This window comes from Tupaia chinensis, unplaced genomic scaffold (genome assembly GCF_000334495.1).
Source record: "Tupaia chinensis unplaced genomic scaffold, TupChi_1.0 Scaffold149851_1, whole genome shotgun sequence".
Classification (NCBI taxonomy): domain Eukaryota; kingdom Metazoa; phylum Chordata; class Mammalia; order Scandentia; family Tupaiidae; genus Tupaia; species Tupaia belangeri.
The window spans coordinates 1,875,046-1,897,542 of record NW_006209696.1 but is presented as its reverse complement, the minus strand read 5'-3'; the positions used below and the strand labels follow the sequence as shown (position 1 = coordinate 1,897,542).

The following is a 22,497-nucleotide window of genomic DNA, read 5'->3' as shown; positions in this document are numbered from 1 at the left end:
AATAGATACAAAGCACTTACAACATTGCCTGGACATTGAAAAAGTGCTCAGTAACTTTTACTGGTCTTCTCATGTCATAACAACCATCAATTTCTAGAATAAACTCTTTCATGGTATATTATCCTCTTCTTTTTGATTTGTTGATATTTTTAAGGGGCTATAATACAAATCATTATGAGGTGTTTTTTTTTTTTGATGATTTTATTTCACAGATATAAGAACATCGTGAGTCTTAAATCCACAGTGGTTGTGCAAAATTAAATGTTAGGCAATTAAGGAAGAATTTTAGGTAAAAGCTCACATATTTGTGGTCAGTAGCTACTGAGCCAAAATATACTATGGTGAATAAGAATAAGGATTGAGGATCTGTCATTTGGAATGCACTTTCACACTTACAAAGTATGTATTGCAAGATTTAATAGATACAAAGCACTTACAACATTGCCTGGACATTGAAAAAGTGCTCAGTAACTTTTACTGGTCTTCTCATGTCATAACAACCATCAATTTCTAGAATAAACTCTTTCATGGTATATTATCCTCTTCTTTTTGATTTGTTGATATTTTTAAGGGGCTATAATACAAATCATTATGAGGTGTTTTTTTTTTTTTGATGATTCTATTTTTATAATGGCTTTGCCAGATTTTTCTATACTGATACTTCTTTGTAAATTGAGTTGGAAAATATTTCCTCTTCTACTTGCAGGAAAAAGTAAATATATAGAAGTGATGCTGTTTCTTAGTTTTATGTTTGATAGAATTCAGCAGTGAAAGCCCCGAGTTTGAAATTTATTTTGGAAATATTTTTATAGTAGCAAGTTATATTTATTCAATATATACATGTCTATTCAGGTTTTATTTTCTTAGATAACTTTTTGTAAATTATAAATTTTTAAACAAAGTTTAAAGTTTCATTTAAGTTGTCAAAGTTGTTGGCTTAAGGTGTTTTATAGTATTTTCTGATTTTCACTTTAATATCTATAGGATATTTGCTGACAATATCTTTTTATTCCAATTGCTGCTCACTTTTTCTGTTCTTCACTGAAATCAAGGTGTCAGTGGAATTATTAATTTTATTGATTTTTGCAAAGAGGTTTTCTGCTAATCATCATTATTATATTCCTTCTATGTACTTCTATATTACTTTTCTGTCTTGTACTATATTTTAAAATGCAAACTTAGGTCATTGATTTTAGAACATGTTTTTTTCTGCTACAAGTATTTATAACTTTTCCTTTAAGTCCTGCTTTAGCTGAATCCTGAAAATTTTCATATGTCATAGCTCTGTTCTTATGACACTTCCTTCTGTTTTACAAAAGTTATATTATGTAACTTTATACACTATGAAGTCTGTTACATCTGCTTCTCTTCCTGCCTTTTATCAGAAAGGTATCTTTCCTTTGGTTATTTCCTCTGTTCCGCTCATTTTGATTTCTACTCCCTACTGCCCTCTCCACAGAGTGGAGCTTTGTTCTGGCAGTTGTTGAAATGTGTTGGAGCATTCATAGGCTTCAGAGTGCTCCAGCACCATAAGTCTTGCATTGCTAATAATAATCTGAAATCACGCTCTTCTAGTTTCTGGTTTGCTCTTTCAAACTGACTCAGCAGGATATACAGTAACATGGGTGTTTCCACACAGATACAGGCTTACTCTATATCTTGAAACTGGCAGTGGTTTGTCTGCACCCACTTCAAATTATGTGTCTCTGTGGGAAAGTATGTTACTAAATTTGGGTAAAGATAATGCTTAAGGACCTTCAGTTTCACTATCTTAGTGGTATGTCTATTGTTACTGGATAATCTGGGGAGATCTAAAGGAGGATTAATATGACATTATTCACTCCCCTATACCATCTCTATCACTCATTGTATCTCCATTACTAACTTTTATGCATCTATAGATTCTTTTAGAATAGTTTATAACCTAAGGATATTAAAATAAACACAGAGCAAAATAAAACGCCTTCCAATGTATAGGTATGTGGAAACAGATTAACTTCTAATCTTCCTTAATGGTATGACATAGATATTCAATAACTTGATTACCATTTTGGTTGCTTTTGAAATAAAATCTTGATGCCAGGTATACAACACATCTATATTGTGCACTTTGCTTTTCACAAGTAGCCTAACATAGTTTTTCAGGAAATCTTCTAGGAAAACCATGGCATTGATTTGGGAACAAATATATAGCACAGAGTCATTTCTAATTCTAATAACTACTCATTTCGAATCTGCAGAAAATCAATTGAGTCAGTGATGATGCAAAATAAATATACTGTGAAAACAAAATGGTTTCCCTTTATTGGCTCTTAACTGCCTTTAGGGTTTTACATGTTCTGCTAAATTGAAATTTCATAGAGTAAGAATAACTCTGAGAGCTCTGTAACTTCCTAATCCCATGCTTTCCTGATAACGTCCTTTCTGGAATAGAAAAAAAATGAGAAGTTAATTGCTTACACTCTGAAAAATGCTTTTCTTTGAACTCAATGAAGCACAAAGATAAATAGTGTATTACTAAAGGGAATTTAGCTCTATTTACGACTGCTTGTAGTATGAAATTGGTTGTTTGTGATCTCTAAAGACTGCTTTCTTTTTAAAACATTGTATGCTAGCTCTGACTACAGAGAAAGATGGGAATGTAAAAAGAATTTTAGATTAAGTAACACTCCTTTAGTTAAACTATGTTTTGGCAGTTTTCTTTCTTTTGTTTTTTTGCAGTGTGATTTTTATGAAAACCTTAACTGATGACTTGTGAAATAATGATGTGGTATGATGCACATATTCTATATATATTCTTTTCGATTTTTCATCCATGATATTAAATTTATTTCTGAGTTATTTATTAAACTATACTTTCTGTTTCGTGTTTCCTCTATGTATTAATAAATTGTTAACTAGCAACATAGAACATGTTAACTAGGTTCCTTTGAAATAAGGCTTGGGATTTATCATATAGTCCTTTAGTTAAACTCATATCTTGATGTAGTTGTATGTTCGTTTGTTTTTTAAAGGGTTTTTGCATTAGGGTGTGTGTGCTCCTCAGAAAGACAGAGAAAGACAGAGAGACAGAAAGCAAGAAATCACCCCCCAGGGGGGATGGCCACGCCGCAATCCCTTCTCCATTCTCTTCTCGGGATCTTGGGCACGCACGCACATGCACCTGACATGAGTTCAAGCCACTGGGTCCAGGACTCAAACCGCGGTGGACTACATGGGAGTCCAGCTACATAGCCATTATGCTAACTGCTGGTCCCATATAGTTGTATGTTTTACGTGCTGTTTATAATCCTCAAAACCATAAAATGTGATTTATAAGTAATATAAATTTTATACGCAACAGAAATATGCTTTGAAACATTTATTTCACCTAAAAATGACCTTGATTAGAATACTTAAGCACGTCATCTGTTAATGCAAATTTAATTATATATATTACGAATACATCAAGGAGATAAAGTAAAAATATTATATATTTTCAACCATTTGTATTGTTATTACTTCAAGTAAACGATTAAATGTAACTTCCACTAAACTATGCTACATTATTTTGGAGCTGCTTTTGTTTATTTTAAGCTTATTATTGCAACAAATTATATATGTGTGTGTGTGTGTGTGTGTGTGTGTGTGTATATATACACACACACATATATATATACATATATATATATATGTATACACACACACACATTTTTCCATGAGGAGAATTTGTCACACTGCTTTATTTCATTTTTTTAATATGAAGATAATTTAAATAAATCAAACCATTTAAGCACACACACACATACATATATATATATATATAGAGAGAGAGAGAGAGAGAGAGAGAGAACTGACACAAAGGCCAACTGATAATACATATACTTTACATCTTTACATTTGTACATAGGCACATTAAACCATTTTTAAAAATAATTATTTCTTTAATTTTATTTATATTTTATTATTATTTAATTTGCTGCAGGGCATGTAGGCTCACCAGAAAGAGACTGTGAAAGAGAAAGAGAGGGACAGTGAAAAAGCAATCTACCAGGTCTGAGTCTCGACCTGTAGTCAGCCATGTGGGAATGCAGCACCTTAATTCCACACCACCTGTTGGCCCTGTTAAATCATTTTAAAGTTCAGATATTATGCCACTTTGCTAATAAATAATTTATCATGCTTGCCTAAAGTTAAGCTATTTGGATATTTTGTCTTTATAACCATGAGACTGTGAACATAATTGAGATATTAACATTGTCAATATCACTTAGTATTTGAACCATATTTACATTTTTTTAAATTGTCCCCCAAAAAAGCTTTAATAGATTTCATTTGGGGTTTACAAAGAAATGTTTACATATTACATGTTTAATCTATCTACTTTTTAAAACAAACTATACGTTTTTAAAATGATGATAACATATTCTCTAGGATATGTGAATTATCATGTAGGATGCTTCACACTCTCAAGTGTTTATTGTTTACCTTGATATTGCTAACTTGTTCCACAATTTGAAAATCTGTAGTAAACTGGAAGCTAATTCACTAGCCTGGATTAGATACAGTTTGAACATTGTTGATGTGACTATTTTACAGATGATGCTGTATACGTAACATTGCATTACTTCAGGTAGTTTGAATTTAATATTTCTTATTTTTCGAGAATCAGTGTGATCACATAAGTGACATAGATACCAGTGGATTTCTCAACTGTAAAGGTATACTTTCGCTTTTGTGATTTTCAAGAAAAATACTTTGGAAATAATAGTGAAATCTGTTTTCAAACAGCCTTTTACATAATTTTAACACCAATTGATGAATCTGGTCAGTACTAAATAATTCACTGAAATATTACAGAAGAGGAGTTTTTCTGGGGCCAGATGAAAGCACAGCAAAACATGACACCTGTGAAGCTGACCCATACAGAAGGGCTCCCAGTTCACATTCAGAGACCTTTCTGGACAGCAGGGTGCATGCATGCCCATAATCTAGGACTAAAGATGGGGGCAGAATAATCCATCCAGATCCTGTTGGGCTGCTTTTTCTCTTTCAATCTCTCTCTCATTCTCTCTCTCTCTTGCTCTCTCTGTCTTTCTTGCCTAGATGTAAATATATAAAATATATTTTAAAGAGGGATTTTACACTTTATTTTTTCTATACATGAGATCTTCAAGAAGGTTATGGAAAATGTGCACTATAAATTAATCCTGTGTGAATTTTAATTGTTTTAATAATTATTTGTTTAATGTTATTCATTTTTTTTAAAAAAATTTTACCAGAGGGGACCAGAAGTTAGTGTAATGTCTATGTCAATGAACTCCCATGTAGTTGACCACAGTTCAAGCCCCGAACCCTATGGATTAAACTCACACCAGGCATGTGTTCGTGCATGCCCAAGATCCTGAGAGGAGAATGGAGGAGAAAGGATTGCGGTGTGGTCATCTTCCCTGGGGGATGATTTCTCTCTCTCTCTCTCTCTCTCTCTCTCTCTTCACAAACCCTAAAGAAGAAACCTCTCAAAAAAAAAAAAAAATTACCAGAGAGAGACTGGGATAGTTATAAAGCAAAGTACCAGGTCTAAGACTCAAACCACAGTCAACCATGAGGAATTCCAGCGCCTTAACTGCCATGCCTGCTACACCAAGAATTTCCATTTTTTTACACCAAAATAAACCCGTACTTTAATTCCATTCTTACACAAATTTTTTTAATGACCTTCATGTATTTATTAGCTGAATGATTCCTCTGTGAAGAAGATACTTCTTTTATCAACTGAAAAGGAGGTAAAGTTTCTTCCAAAATAGCAACAAGACAAAGTAAATGCTTATTACTGTCTCTTCATCAAATTTTTAAAAATAATTGTTTTATTTGTGTTATTTATTGTTTTAATTTTGCCAGAGCAGTACAGAGAGAGAGAAAAAGAGAGAAAGTGAGAGAGCAAGCTGTCACGTATGGGACTTGAACCATAGTCAGCCATGTGGGAGTCCAGCACCCTTAACCACCATGCCAATACCGGCCCTTCTTCATCAATTTTTGAAAAGGGATTTAATTGGGAGAAGCAGATAGCATAATGGTTACATTGCTGGACTCCCACATAGTTGACCACAGTTCAAGTCCTGGGCCCAGTGGCTTGTTATAGGGCGCATGCACTCGCCAGAGAGAGAGAGACAGAGAGACAGTGTGTGTGAGTGCCCAAAATCCCAAGAGGAGAATTGAGGAGAAGGGAGTACAGCATGGCCCTAGCCCCTGGGAGTGTGTGTATGTGGCGGGGGTGATTTCTCACTTTCTGTATCTCTGTCTCTCCAGCAAGTGCACACACTCTATAGCAAAAATACCTCTTAAGAACAAAAAGATTTAGTTAATAATCACCTGTCATGTTACTATAATTTTAAATTTAATTTATTTTAATATTAATTTTACCTTTCATTTCTCTGTCCCTCCCTCCCTTCCTCTTTCTCTCTTTTGTTCACTTTTTCTACCCTAAATTTTGGCAATGGACGCCTATTTAAACTAACCGTTATATCCTTTCAATCAAGTAACCATCAGATTTTGACTGTTTCCTTGTTTTTGATTATAAAAAGTTATTTCAATCTTACTTTGTTCTTTCTCTATTCCAGTCTAAGAATGGTGTTTTTCTCCAAAGAACCATAGATATTATCATTCTAGCATAGTATTTAATAATCGAGATTTTAGTACTCTAAATTGATTTAATCCTACTGTCAAGATTTTGGGACCTTTTCTGTGGCAGAGCTAGGAAATAAATATAAACTGAGTTGGCATCTTCATTGTCGAATAACTGGTGTGTCCCATAAACATTGTTTTATGCTGGGCAGAACACAGTAAAACTACTGAAAATCAGTGATAGAGCATCTTGAAATCATTAGAGTGAACAAACACATTTCATACAAGTGAACTTTAATACGAATAATAGGCAATCTCTTAAGAGAGGAAAATTGACATGAAGACACTAACTCACCATTTTTAAAAGACCACAGGAAACAAATGAACTCATAATATACCCAAGGAAAAAAATCTTTTTTAAATGATGATAAGATATTTTTAAAATAATTTTTAAAACAAATCTGCTGAGTCCTACTTTAAAAAAAATAACTACACAATTCTCTTAAGCACAAAGTTCTTCTCCTATTCATTGTGAAAGTTTTTAATTATGGCTTTTGATTTCACGTCTATGATCCATCTCAAGTTAACTTTTCTTAATGGAGTGAAAAGAAGTTGTGAAGCATTATTTTCAGTATTAATATGAAGTTGTTTCACCATCGTTGTTAGAGAAATTTTTCCTTTATGCTTGAATTTCTTTGGCAACTTTTCAAATTTTAATTCAACCCATAAATCTAGGTTTATAAAATTTAATTTTGCCATGGTCAGAGGACATATGCTATGAGCTTTCTTTATTATTTGTAATTTGACAGAAAGTTGTTTTGTCATCGACATATTTGCTTGTCTCTCGGTGAAAATGACATATGAGCTGTAAAAAATAATTATCTTAATACTTCATTGTTTAGAGCACTTGCAGTTTGACAGCAGAGTTGAGAGGGAGTTAGAGAGATTCCCCATACCATTCACCTCCTCCCCACACACGCAGGCGTAGGCTTACTCCCTACCAACACCATGCACCAGAGTTGTAAGATTGCTATACCTGATGAACCTATACCGACCAATCCACCCACCCAGAGTCCATTGTTCACATGTCACTAACTCTTGGAAGTGTACGTTCTGTGGATTTGGAGAAATGATACAAAGACACTCCCAATAAAGTAGCACAGAGACGGTTTCACTGCTTTTAAAATCCTCTCTACCTATCTACCCCGCCCTCTCTCCAGTCCCTAGCAACCGCTTAGCTTTCTATCTTCATAGCTCTGCTTTTTCAGAATGGCATATAGTTAGAGTCATATAGTATATAGCCTGTTGCCTTTTCAGAGTGGCTTTTTTCACATATTAATATGTATTTAAGTGTCTTCTATTTCTTTTCATTACTTGAAAGCTCATTTCATTGAGTGCTCAATAATTTTTGTTAACTGAATGTACTACAGTTTACATCTTCGCTTCCTGAAGGACATCTTGTTTACTTCGAAATTTCAGCCAAAAAAAAAATTGTAGTTTTAAAATGAAGTTTTCTGAATCAGCAGGTGGTGTGGTTACAATGCTGGACTCCCACGTGACCAACCACGGTTTTAGTCCTGGACCTGGCAGCTTGAAAATTATGCTGGGAGTTGTGTGCGTGTGCTCCCAAAATATCAGGAAGAGAATGGAGGAGAAAAGATTGCAGCTGTGGCCCCTAGGGGGTGATTTCTCACTTTCCCTCTCACTGTTTTCCCATCTCTGTCTCTCCAGTGAGCACATGAGTCCTATGGTATAAAGAAAAGAAAAGAAAACAAAGTAATTTTCTATAAATTTCAATTAGATCAAAATAGTGAATTGTCAACAAAAGAGTTGACTCGCCAGTGGTCATTTGGTTTGTTCATGGGTTTGATACCATCATTTAATATCATATATCCTACTGAATTCTCTAATTTTTTCTTTTTGAGAGGTTTTTGCTAAAGGGCACGTGTACTCACTAGAAAGACAGAGAGAGAGAGACAGAAAGCGAGAAATCACCCCCAGAGGGGACGGCCACGCCGCAATCCCTTCTCCTCCATTCTCCTCTCGGGATCCTGGACATGCACGCACATGAGCCCATTGTGAGTTTAAGCCACCAGATCTGGGACTCGAACTGCAGTCGACCACATGGGAGTCCAGCCATATAGCCATTACACCAACTGCTGGTCCCTGAATTCTCTAATTTTCTTATTAACTGAGAGTACCTCAGCCATGACTGCAGTCACTATTTCCTCCTCTACTTCTGTCAGTTTTAGTTTTATGCAAGTTTAATTTTTATCAGGTACATATAACACAGCAACATTATGCAGGCTTGATGATTTGAAAATTTTCTCTTCACAAAAATGTCCTTTTTACCTTGAATGCTCAATATCTTGAACTATGATTTGTCTGATAGTAACATAGGATTTCACTTCTCTTTTGCTTAGTCATTTTTAACACAGAAATACTGAGATTTCCATAAACATCCATATAAACATTTTTGTGTTTATAGTTACATGAGTCTTGAGAAATATATACAATCTTATACATCTTTATAATATCTACATATGTTCTTTACACAGATTAAAAATGTTCTAGTTCCTCTTTGCAGTCAATTCTGTTTCTTTACCTCCAGTTTATGAGAATGGTTTGAAATGGATTTCAATAGTATGGAGTTTTCCAGAAAATCATATACAAATGGAATTATACCATATCTACTTTTGGAAACAAATTCCTACATCAAATATGTATTTGCACTTACTTCTTCCTAGTAGGTAACTTTTATTTTCTTAACAGTGCCATTTAAATAATAGAAATATATATTTTTTGTAGTTTCTAATTTTGTGTCCTATCTTACAAATCATTGCCTAAATCACAGATATTTTACATAGATTTTTTTCTAGAAGTTTTAGACTTTTAACTATAACATGTAAGTATATTGAACTAATCTTCATATGATTCAAGGGAAAAGGGAAAGTTCTTTTTTAAATTTTAATTTTGTTGTCTGTTTCTGCCACTGATATTTCCAACATTTAAGTCATCTGTAGAAATGCTTCTGCTAACTTTTTCTTTTTCATAATGGACCAAATTCTCTTGCTTTGCTCTTGATTTTTGGATATATGACATATTTTGCTTAACAATTTTGTAAAGTAAATATTATTTACTACCAAGAAAAAATATCATTTCCTTTTCTCTTGGAGGTAGATAATATAAATAGCTGAGTCAATTGACTGCACTTGAGTTAAATTTAGACTTTGCTATTGCCTCATTTTGATTTGCCTCTTCACTAGCTTCACATGCTTTGAAGGCAGCATCAGGGTTTATCCATCTGACGGGCATTGGCTCTGAGCATAGTGCAAGCTCTGGCACTCACTCTATGATCTCCATCCAAAACACCAACTCTCCTGACTATAAGATCTCCTTCTGCTTTGTAATGAGAATACTGGATCTGGGGATAAATTCCGAGATCTCTTGGTTCTCTCATTCCACTGACAGCTTTCTAGTCCTCAGAAGGTCTCTTTCTATCTATCAACATAAATAGAAATAAAGGCTAGTTCCTTTGTTTTCTTGTTTCTATACTTCCTTGCTTTCCAAAACACTTTAAAAGATTTCATAGATATTAGTTTACTGGGATAACTGACAACGATAACTAACAAAATACCGTGGACTGGATAGTTTAAACAACAGAATTTTTTCTCATAGTTCTAGAGGTTGAAAGTCCAAGATCAAGGTGTCAAGATCAAGATCAATGAAGGGTTGATTTCATTCATGGCCTTCCACTTTGACTCTTAGATGACCATCTCTTGATGTGACTTCACATGGTCATCCCACTGTACAGACAGCCCCCTGTTCCTCTGAGTATCTAATCTCCTTTCCTTATAAGGATTCCAAAGTGATCAGATTAAAATCTACCCTAATATATGTGTGTGTGCTAATATATATACATGTTTGTGTGTGTGCATATATATGTATATATGTATAAAGTGATAAGATTAAAATCTACCCTAATATATGTGTGTGTGCTAATATATATACATGTTTGTGTGTGTGCATATATATGTATATATGTATAAAGTGATAAGATTAAAATCTACCCTAATATATGTGTGTGTGCTAATATATATACATGTTTGTGTGTGTGCATATATATGTATATATGTATAAAGTGATAAGATTAAAATCTACCCTAATATATGTGTGTGTGCTAATATATATACATGTTTGTGTGTGTGCATATATATGTATATATGTATAAAGTGATAAGATTAAAATCTACCCTAATATATGTGTGTGTGCTAATATATATACATGTTTGTGTGTGTGCATATATATGTATATATGTATAAAGTGATAAGATTAAAATCTACCCTAATATATGTGTGTGTGCTAATATATATACATGTTTGTGTGTGTGCATATATATGTATATATGTATAAAGTGATAAGATTAAAATCTACCCTAATATATGTGTGTGTGCTAATATATATACATGTTTGTGTGTGTGCATATATATGTATATATGTATAAAGTGATAAGATTAAAATCTACCCTAATATATGTGTGTGTGCTAATATATATACATGTTTGTGTGTGTGCATATATATGTATATATGTATAAAGTGATAAGATTAAAATCTACCCTAATATATGTGTGTGTGCTAATATATATACATGTTTGTGTGTGTGCATATATATGTATATATGTATAAAGTGATAAGATTAAAATCTACCCTAATATATGTGTGTGTGCTAATATATATACATGTTTGTGTGTGTGCATATATATGTATATATGTATAAAGTGATAAGATTAAAATCTACCCTAATATATGTGTGTGTGCTAATATATATACATGTTTGTGTGTGTGCATATATATGTATATATGTATAAAGTGATAAGATTAAAATCTACCCTAATATATGTGTGTGTGCTAATATATATACATGTTTGTGTGTGTGCATATATATGTATATATGTATAAAGTGATAAGATTAAAATCTACCCTAATATATGTGTGTGTGCTAATATATATACATGTTTGTGTGTGTGCATATATATGTATATATGTATAAAGTGATAAGATTAAAATCTACCCTAATATATGTGTGTGTGCTAATATATATACATGTTTGTGTGTGTGCATATATATGTATATATGTATAAAGTGATAAGATTAAAATCTACCCTAATATATGTGTGTGTGCTAATATATATACATGTTTGTGTGTGTGCATATATATGTATATATGTATAAAGTGATAAGATTAAAATCTACCCTAATATATGTGTGTGTGCTAATATATATACATGTTTGTGTGTGTGCATATATATGTGTGTGTGTTTGTGTGTGTGCATGTGTGTGTATATATGCAGTATTCTCTGTGTGTGTGTGTGTGTGTGTATATATATATATACACACACGTACACCTTCATCTTTGTAACATGTTTCACACAGCAAGGACCCAACTTTTCTCACAGGGTTGCCTGTGGATTTCTTTCCCTGCTGGCAGCTTCTAACAAGCCATTGTCTTTCATTGGAGGAAAATGTGTTTGGAATCTAAGGGTGGCAGTGGGAGGAGGAATGTCTCTCAGCTCCTCTGCCCTGATTCTACTGTAGGCCTGCTTACTGTCTTTGCCAAGCTAAAATTTAGCATTTATGATATAAAAAGGAAGAAGGAAATTAGCAGTCTGTTCCACATTTGATTAAGAAAAATTCTGTCTAGGTCATTGCTCTCCCTAGAAATTTTTAAATCTTTCATATGACCTAAAATAAACAGATGGTATTGACCTAGTTTTCTGTGTCATATTAAAGCTTTTTTCCCTGAAAGATACTGTTAAACTTGCAGAACACCTAAGCTACAGGTTACCATAACTCCATCCTCATTACTTTTACCCCAGAGGGTAAAATAATTTTTATTAAACTTCTATTCTAATGCTCTCTTTTAAAGATAGCCTTCTTTTTATGAAACTAGAGTAAAATCAGAGGCCAATGTTGGCTTTGACTTAGAAAAAAGATGGTTTCTTAGTTGTCTTGTTTCTATACTTCTTTTCCTTCCGAGACAGTGGAGAGAATTTCATAGGTATTCGTTTGCTAGGATAACATAGCATAACAAAATACCATGGACTGGATAGCTGAAACAACAGAAATTTATATTTTCATCGTTGTAGAGGCTGAAAGTCTAGGATCGAAGTGTCACTATTAAGACAGGCTTGATTTTCTTTATGGCCTTTTACTTTGACCTGCAGAGGGCCACCTCTTGATGTGTCTTCACATGGCCATCCCTTTTTACATGCAGCCGCTGGTGTCTGTGTGTCTAATCTTTCCTTATAAAGACTAAGGTGTGATTGGATTAGGTCCTATCCTAATGGCCTCATTTTAACTCATGAACCCCTTGAAAGGACCTATTTCAGTCAAATTCTGAATACTGGAAGTTAGGCTTTGAATATATAAATCTGAGAACAGAGTTCAGGCCATAGCAAATTTCAAGAGAGATTTTTGCTGTAGCGTGCATATGCTTGCCAGAGAGACAGAGACAGAGACTAAAGCTGAAAAATCAGCCCCTAGTGGGGCTGGCCATGCTGCAATCCCTTCTCTTCCATTCTCCTCTCAGGATTTTGGGCATGTAGTCTCATGCTGCTAGTGTGATCTTCAAGCCCCTGGGTTTGGGACTCGAACTTCAGTCGACTATGTGGGAGTCCAGTGATAGTAACTGCTGCACTATTTGCTGTTCTTAACAAAATATTAGTATTAGTTAAAATATCATATATAAGAATACTAAACGTTAGTTATTATCAGTAATAAATATAGCTAAGTTAAGTCTTCAGTATGTACATTGTTTTACATTTTAATCTCACCAAAAGCTGGATTAAATTTAAATCAATAAATCAATATTAAATTAACTTGCATCAGATAATTGATGATTACAATGTTTGCTTTTTTTAATATAACCTAATACCCAAAATAAAGAATTTAATTTTAAAACTGAAAAGAAAATGTAGGATGGTGTAAATCAGAAGTCCCATAATCTTTACAGATTTATTATCCCATAATGTCAGCTGGACACTGTAATTTTATGACACGGCAATGTATTTTTCTATAAAATTTTTTTCTAGATAATTAAGTTTAGTAAAAACTTAATTAAAATACTTATGCATTTTTATAGACTTTGCAATATCTAAATGCTATCACTGAATCTTAAAAATGGAAGTTTTATTATGACCATGGTTCTTTATAAAATACAGAGAGCAATTTGAGGATAAGGAGTTTTTTTCAGAGTTTTTTTTAAATTAACAGGATTTATTTAAATAAAACTTTTATTAAGTAAGTTATCTAAATAAAAAATTAAGTAATAAACATAAGCAAAAACAAAAGGGCAGTATTAACAGGATTTATTTAAATAATACTTTTATTTATAGGTATTGCACTTATTTAATACTCATGTAATGGTATATCATTTGTTTCTCATCAAAAATTTGTAAAGTGAAGAAAGCAAATATTATCATTTTATTATATTTTATTTTATTTTTTTGCTAAAGATTCCATGTGCTCACAAGAAAGAGACAGAGAACGTGACAGAGAGGGCGAAAAAGCAACACACAGTTGGGGCCACCCCACTGCAATAACTTTTTAATTTTTTCTTCCAGGATTTTGGGCACACAACAAACACGTGTGCACATGTGCGTGCATGTAAACACACACACACACACACCTGGTGTGTTTCTAAGCTGCTGGGTCCCAGATTCAAACCCTGTATTTGCCTATGTGGGATCTAGTCACCTTAAACACACAGAGCTAATGTGAATAAAAGGTATTGAAAGGTGCTCATAATATCTAAACTGCATTTATACTAAACTGATTTTACATATTAAATGGTTGATTTACATATGTATATGTAACTCAGATTTTAATTCTTTTTTTTAAGTTAACTTACTTTTTTAAATTTGACCAAAGAGGGACAGAGTGAGAGAGAGAGATGAAAAGTGAGAAAGCAAGTTGCCAGGTCCAGGACTTGAGCCACAGTTGGCCATGTGGGAGTCCAGTGCCCTTAACCACCACACCACCTGCTGGCCCCTCTCGGATTTAATTCTGCCTTAATGTGTATGACATATTTATAAATGAATAAGCTTTTACTTATTAACATCCCCAAAATCATTTTATGCTTAATATTCACTCCTTATTAAGTGTCTAAATTCTATTGTTTGATAACAATTTCGTGATACTTCTACAGAACTCTGTTTCTGATTTCTTATATTTGTTAGTGGTACCTATTTCACACATAAGATTTATATTGATCAATTGGTTTTGTTTTTGAATTGTGCATTTTATGATGGACATGACATCACCAAAATCAATTTATGAACATTGGATAAGTAATAATATACACTTGTTGGAATTGAAATAAAACAGGTGCTGTACGTCCACTTATGCAAGTCATCAGTTTGAGAACATTTCCCACTGCTCAAATGCATTGTATGGGCATTCAGGAGGATCTATTGTATGCCAACCTCCCTTAAATTCACAAGCTCAATAGCTCCTGAGAGATCTGATAGAAGTGGGTAAAAGAGAAAAACAAAATCAAACAAATATACTTTATAAACAGCAGTCAGGTAGCCTACAATATTAGTTTATAAAAATCTAGGTCACTGAAACAGTATTTTTTCTTTAGGAATACTACATAATATCCAGATTAATCAATGGTTGTCACAAATAACAACGGTAAGGAATATATGCCTAATATAGAGGTGATATTATTTTTCACCAATAGATTTTAATTCATATATTAAATAAGTTAGATTAAAAATAAAGTAAAATGAGTTTAACTTTCAATCTCGAAGTTGTCAAAATTAATAAAAATTTTAAAAAACAAATGGTAAGAAATAGACAAAATCAAGAAATCGAAATCAATAATAATTTTAGTTATTATACTCTGTCAGAAAATAACATTTATTTATGAATAAATGGATAAATCAAGAAATCGAAATCAATAATAATTTTATTTATTATACTCTGTCAGAAAATAACATTTATATATGAATAAATGGATGTGAATATATACAGCCAAAAATTCTAGTGGGACCAGAAATACTTAATGTTCTGTGCACTGGCCATTCTTTGAAGGCATGTCTTATTTTAACATTTGCTGAATAGTGGCTTCTCTTTATTCTTTTTAAAAAACAATTGGACACAACAGGAATAAATCTTCTCCCACTTAGTAATAAAAATGATTAACCAATTATTTAAATAATAAATGACAGGACCAGCAGTTGGCGTAATGACTATGTCGCTGGACTCCCATGTAGTTGACCATGGTTTGAGTCCAGGACCCAATGACTTAAATACATGCTGGGCACGTGTGCGTGTGTAGCCAAGATCCTTACACAAGAATGGAGGAGAAGGGATTAGAGTATGACCATCTCCCCCTGGGGGGTGATTTCTCGCTTTCTTTCTCTTTGTCTCTCCCTATACAAAAAAAAAAAAAAAAAAACTCTCAAAAAATAATAAATAAAGATATGGAGATTCCTTCAATGTAATACAAATTTGTGGAAAGAGTTTTAATATCTATAGAAATAAATAGCATGTCTTTGGATTTTAGAAGGTGAAAGCACGTGCATGACCATGTCCCATGGGGAGCCAGTAGCATAGTGGTTAAGGTGACTTAATCCTATATGGTTGAGTACGAGGTTTGAATTCCAGACCCAGCAACTCGAAAAACAAGTCGGGCACATGTGCCTGAATGTACCAAACCCCAAGACAATACATGAAGGAGAAGGAATTATAGTGTGACACAGTGAAATTCAGCCATAAAAAAGAGAGAATAAAAGTTTGTCATTTGTGGACCAAAAGACGGCATGTTGGTTAAGGTGCTTGACTCCCATGTGGACAACAATGGTTTGAGTCCTTGACCTGGTGGCTTGGAAATCAAGCCAGGCACACATGTATGCGTGCACAAAATCCTAAGAGGAGAATGAAAGAGAAGGGATCACAATGTGGACATCCCCCCAGTAGGGTGATTTCTCACTTTCCTTCTCACCATGTGTCTCTCTGGTGAGCACACAGTCCTTATGGTTAACCCTCAAAAAAGAAAAACAAACAAGTTTGTCATTTGCAGTAACATGAATAAACCTAGAAGATATTATGTTAAATAAAATAAGACAATCACAGGAAGACAAATTCCACATGATCTCACTCATGTGGAATCTAAAAAAATTAATCTCATGAGAATAAAGAGAATAGTGGTTACCGGAGGCTAAAGAGGTAAGTCAACTGTACAAAATTACAGTTAGAAGGGAGGAATAAGATCTGGTATTCCATTGCATAGGAAGGTGACTGTAGTTAACAATCATGCATAAGATGTTTCAAAATAGCCAGAAGAGGGAACCAGCAGTTAGCATAATGGCTATGTCACTGGACTCTGACGTAGTTGACTACGGTTCGCGTCCTGGACCCGGTGGCTTAAAACTCACACCGGGCGCATGTGTGTGCGTGCCCAAGATCCCAAGAGGAGAATGGAGGAGAAGGGATTGCGGCGTGACCATCCCCCCTGGGGAGTGATTTCTCGCTTTCTGTCTCTATGTCTCTGTCTGTCTGGCGAGTGCACGCGCCCTATAGCGAAAATCTCTCCAAAAAAAAAAAAAGCCAGAAGAGAGAATTTAAAGTGTTGTAATCACAAAAAAATACATATTTGAAATTATAGCTATGCTAATTATACTGGCTTAATCATTACACGTATGTGCATATATCAAAACATCACACTATATGTAATAAATATATACCATTTTTGTGTCTATTCAAATGTACACATGTTGGAATATTCACTTTGTAAGCTAAATAACATATTTGAGTGTATAAAAGAACATGAAATTAAAAAAAAAAAAAACTTGAGCAATGAAAATCAACCACTGAGGAAGAACATTTTTTTCAGCCACACAGCTAAATTTTACTGCTAGCAGATTTTAAAACTTGCATTTTGTGTTTATATATCTATGTGTGTGTGCACATGTATATGTAGATGCAATGCTTGTACAACAGATGTACAGACAGTAGATTACAGAGTCTGAAAAAATTTTTAATACTCGGGACCAGCAGTTAGCATAATGGCTATGTCACTGGACTCCCACGTAGTCGACTGCGGTTCAAGTCCTGGACCTGGCGGCTTAAACTCACACTGGGCGCATGTGCATGCGTGCCCAAGATCCCAAGAGGAGAATGGAGAAGGGATTGCGGCGTGGCCATCCACCCTGGGGGGTGATTTCTCGCTTTCTCTCTCTCTGTCTCTCTCTGTCTGTCTGGCGAGTGCACGCGCCCTCTAGTGAAAACCTCTCAAAATATATATATATATATATATAATACTGCTTGTACATGAAGAGAATGATTGAAAAACCGAATAAAAGGAAAGTCAAAAGTAAAAAAGAAAAAAAAAAAAAAGGACCAGTTGCAGTATAGAAAATGAAAAGGGACATTAACAGGAAATATAACTTTACAACATTTTACTTAGTGTTTCAGTAAGTACATAATCGTTTCTTGGATATATTATTTGAATCACAGAATTGCAAAATTCTAACCTTCAGACACTCATCTAGTTCATGTGTTCTTCTTTTAATATATCTTCTTTGTTTTTGAAAACTCCTATTGATAACTTCCTGTTTCTCTTTCTCTTTTTTCCATTAAAACAGAAAATGACTGATTATCTTCATAGATTGTCAAAAGGTGATATATTTTTGTATATCAGAAATTCAAAACAATTGTACCACCAGAAGGACAGTGCCATCATGGAAATAAACATAAATCTTAGAGAAGGCAGTTGTTTTGAATTACACATGTAAAAGACTCCATTTCCATTAATATTCATCTATGTCTCTTTTCATAGACATATAGAGTCTATAGAGTAACTATATACAGTAACCTCTGTAGTTACTCTGTGCAGTAATCAGGGTTCTCCAGAGAAACAGAATCATACTCTCTGTTCTATTAAGGCCTTCAACCAGTTGAATGAATCCACACATATTATGAAGAAAAGCCCGTTTTGATCAAAGTCTTCTTATTTAAGTGTTAAACTCATTCAGGACACACCTTTCAGAAACTTCCAGAATACTGTTTGTCTAAATTGGGTACCACGCCCAGACAATTGCCATATAAAATTAACTATTACTCATCTTATTCTACTTCTTACCTTTCAGAATTGTAGCTGGTTATATGTACATGGGAGCTTGTTTTATTTTTGAGTAAATTTAGGGTGTCATTGACAATTTCTTTTCTTTTCCTTTTTCTTTATTTTTTTTTTTTAACTTGCTAAAGGATACATGCACTCTCAGAGAGAGATTGGGGAGGGAGGGAGAGAAAGCACCCTCCATAGGGGATGGTCAGGCCACTGTCCCTTTTCCTCCCTTTCTCCTTTCAAGATTTTTGGCACCCAAACACATGCACTGCCATGTTTTTCAAGCCATTGAATCCAGGACTCAAGCCATGCAGCCAGCCATGTGAAATATGACCACTCTAATCACCATCCACCACCATCTGCACTACTAGCTGGTCTGAGAATGACATTTCTAAAATAATGTATTTTACCTTTTTCCCAGGGCTAAAGCCTTTAAAGCACATAAAAGTAGAAAAGTGGGACCAGCAGGTGGCATGGATGTTAAGGCATTAAATCTCACATGACTAAAAGCATTGTTCATGTCCTGAAACCAGCAACTGGAACATCACAGCAGGCATATGTGCGTGTGTGCCCAAGATCTCAAGAGGAGAATGAAGGTAAAGAGATTGCAGTATGGCTATTCCTCATGAGGGTAGTTTCTCACTTTCTCTCTATCTCTCTCTTGTGAGCGTATGTGATATATAGGTAAAAAAAAAAAAAAGTGATATCTCGATACCTGAAGTCCTATTTACATAAGAAAGGGCAAAGTGGATCAGGACAACCCTGATCATCTTTTTAAAGTTGGTTTGTTCTTCAATGAGCAAGCAATACAGACAAAAAGAGAGAGAGAGAGAGAGAAACCACCACCAAGTTCCTGAAGCCATGATCTATCTGCCTCTAGTCTTCAACCAGTCCTTGATCATGGCATGTGCATGCCTGGTGTACTCAGGAAAATCTGTGGACTTGAACCAAGAACTTTCCCACATGGGATTGCCTTGAAAAGCATGCATTTTGTCATTTTGTTGACAGATGGTCCCTTTATTCTTGGGGGGAGAGTTCATGTTTTTACTTCCATTTGTCTTATTCCCTCATGTCACATAAAGTGAGGAGATAATGTGTCTCCATCCATAGTTAACCTTCTTGAAGAGTTATATATATTCATTTTCCCCATATTTTTATAATTTTTCATAATTCAACCATTAGGCCCTAAAATTCTCTTGTGTTGGTTTCTGTGAAAACACAGCATACTGCTTTTCCTTCTTTCTTTTTAAATAATTCATTTTTAAAAACAGTGTTATTAGAGTCAGCATGTTGGGCATGGTGATTAAGGTGCTAGACACTCCCACATGGCTGACCATGGTTTGAGTACTGGACTTGGTGGCTTGTTTTCTCACTTTCCCTGTCTTTCTCTCTCTGTGTGTCTCTTTCTGGTCAAATTAAAAGAAATGTATGAATGGGATCAGCAGTTAGTGTAATGGCTATGTCACTGGACTCCCATGTAGTCGACTGCAGTTCGAGTCCCGGACTTGGTAGCTTAAAACTCACGCCAGTCACATGTGCGTGCGTGCCCAAGATCCCAAGAGGAGAATGGAGGAGAAGGGATTGCGGCATGGCCATCTCCCCTGGGGAGTGATTTCTCGCTTTCTGTCTCTCTGTGTCTGTCTGTCTGTCTGGCGAGCACACATGCCCTATAGCAAAAACCTCTCCAAAAAAAGGGAAAAAAAAGAAATGAATAAATAAATAAAATTAAATAAACAACTATTTAAAAAACAATATTATTTGTGTAATTTTATTTATTATTATATTTTATTTTGACCGAGAGAGCAAGAGGGAAAGTGAGAAAGCAAGGCACCAGGTCCAAGATTCAAACCACAGTCAGCTATGTGGGAATTCAGTGCTTCAACAACCATGCCACCTGCTGGCTCTGCTAATTAATTTTTATTCTGTTCTGTTTGTTTCTTTGTTTGTTTATTTCTTCCTGTCTAATTTGTAAAGTACAAACTGTTTTGGAGGTAAATTGTGGGTCATTTGATGAATATGTGAACATGCTCACATGTTAAAAATGCTTCTCTCTCAGTCTCCAACACCTGAAGTAGACGCTAACCTCCATTTCCTACCCAGTGAGAATTTCCTTGATACCCTCTCCTCTCCTCCATCCTCCACGTTCAAACCAACACCAATCTCCTTTGAGCTTCTGTATTAGTTTCCTATTGCACAGTAACAAATCACCACAACATTAATGGCTTAAAGCAACATATTTTTTTTCTCTACTGTTCTGGAAATTTAAAGGCTAAAATCAAAGTGTTGAGCCAGCATTCCCTCTGAAGATCCAGGGGAGAATTTGTTTCCTTGCCTTTTCCAAATTGTGGAGACCGTGTGTGCCTCGGATTGTGACCACTTCCTGAATCTTTCAGACCAAAAACTTGGCATTTCAAATCGCTCTCTCTCTGAATCCTGCTTGTCTTTTTTTTTTTTTTTTTAAAGGACACGTGATTATTTTGGGCTCACCTGAATAATATTACATTAAGGTCCTTTTCATACTAAATTTAATTGCATCTACAAAGTTCCTTTACCATGTAACTACCATCTTTACAGATTTGATGAAATAGATATGAACATATTTGGGTGGGCTGTTTTTCAGCCTACCATGGTGTCCCTTGAAAACATTTCTTTCCTTTCCTGTTTCATACTTTCAGTTTCCATGTCTAAGATACATACCATCATCCTTTCCTGGAATGCCATCCTAACTGGTTTCTGATTATCATCATGCATTCCCTCTTCCAGTATATTTCCCACTTAGTGACCACATTAATCTCTTTAAAGTGAAAATACGATTATATCACTTCCCTGCCTAAAACCTCTTAATAGTTTGCTATTGCATTTAGGAAAAATTCAGAATTCTTAATGTGCATAATCTGACTCCTACATAGAAGCTCATGCTTTGTCTAATGCCCCTGTTCACTTATTCACTACAGAGTAACTACCTGCCCTTTCATCTAGCCAAACTCGTTAAGTGATTTTGCAAGTGCTTTTATTCTGTAATGATTCCCCCCACCAACCCCTTATATGTAATGAAGTAGTACAAGGACTGTGTTATAAAATAATGTAAAATTATAAGGTTTATTATCCCGGGAGGGTGTGATACATACATTTCTTGATCTTAAAGCACTTTAGAGAGTTCCAAATGCTCTCAATGTCTCCTCTTCCTTTGAGTTCATAAATTTCAATGCAAATTTAAATCTTCCATAGTAGTACTTTGTCTTCTCTCTAGGTGTGCAGTTCTGTTTTTCCTTTCAGATCCATTCTCATCCCTTCTCTGTATTTTAAGATGCTAGGAAACAATCTTCCTGACTCCTTTGTACATTACATTCCAAATGATCTATTCACAAAATGGAAGGTGCTGCTGGATAGTTGGGGAGCAAGTCAAAGGCAGTATCCAGAGTATTCTGATTCATTACATGGAGCAACATGCTTGGTAAAGAGAGCGCCTTCTCCATTGCTCCAGTTTCTGACACGTAGCACCTCAGTCTTAGTCCCAGCTTCTGTCACAAGACTTCTAACTTCGGCTATGTGACCCCAGCTCCTGCTCTCTATTAAAATTATTTGATCCCTTTACTCTTGTAGCTATAGGGATGGATAGTTTCTCTTATTACTAGACTACTTATATTAGTCCTCCAGAGAGACAGAAACAACGAAAATATAACTATATATATTATATATATACATACATATACATACATATTATATATACATATATTATATATACATATATTATATATACA

At 34.5% G+C, this 22,497-nt stretch overlaps 1 pseudogene; it reads left to right on the top strand.

The window, feature by feature from the left end:
* The window catches only part of LOC106734214 (histone-lysine N-methyltransferase SETMAR-like), a 50,789-nt pseudogene that overhangs the window by 16,921 nt on the left and 11,371 nt on the right, over positions 1 to 22,497 (top strand).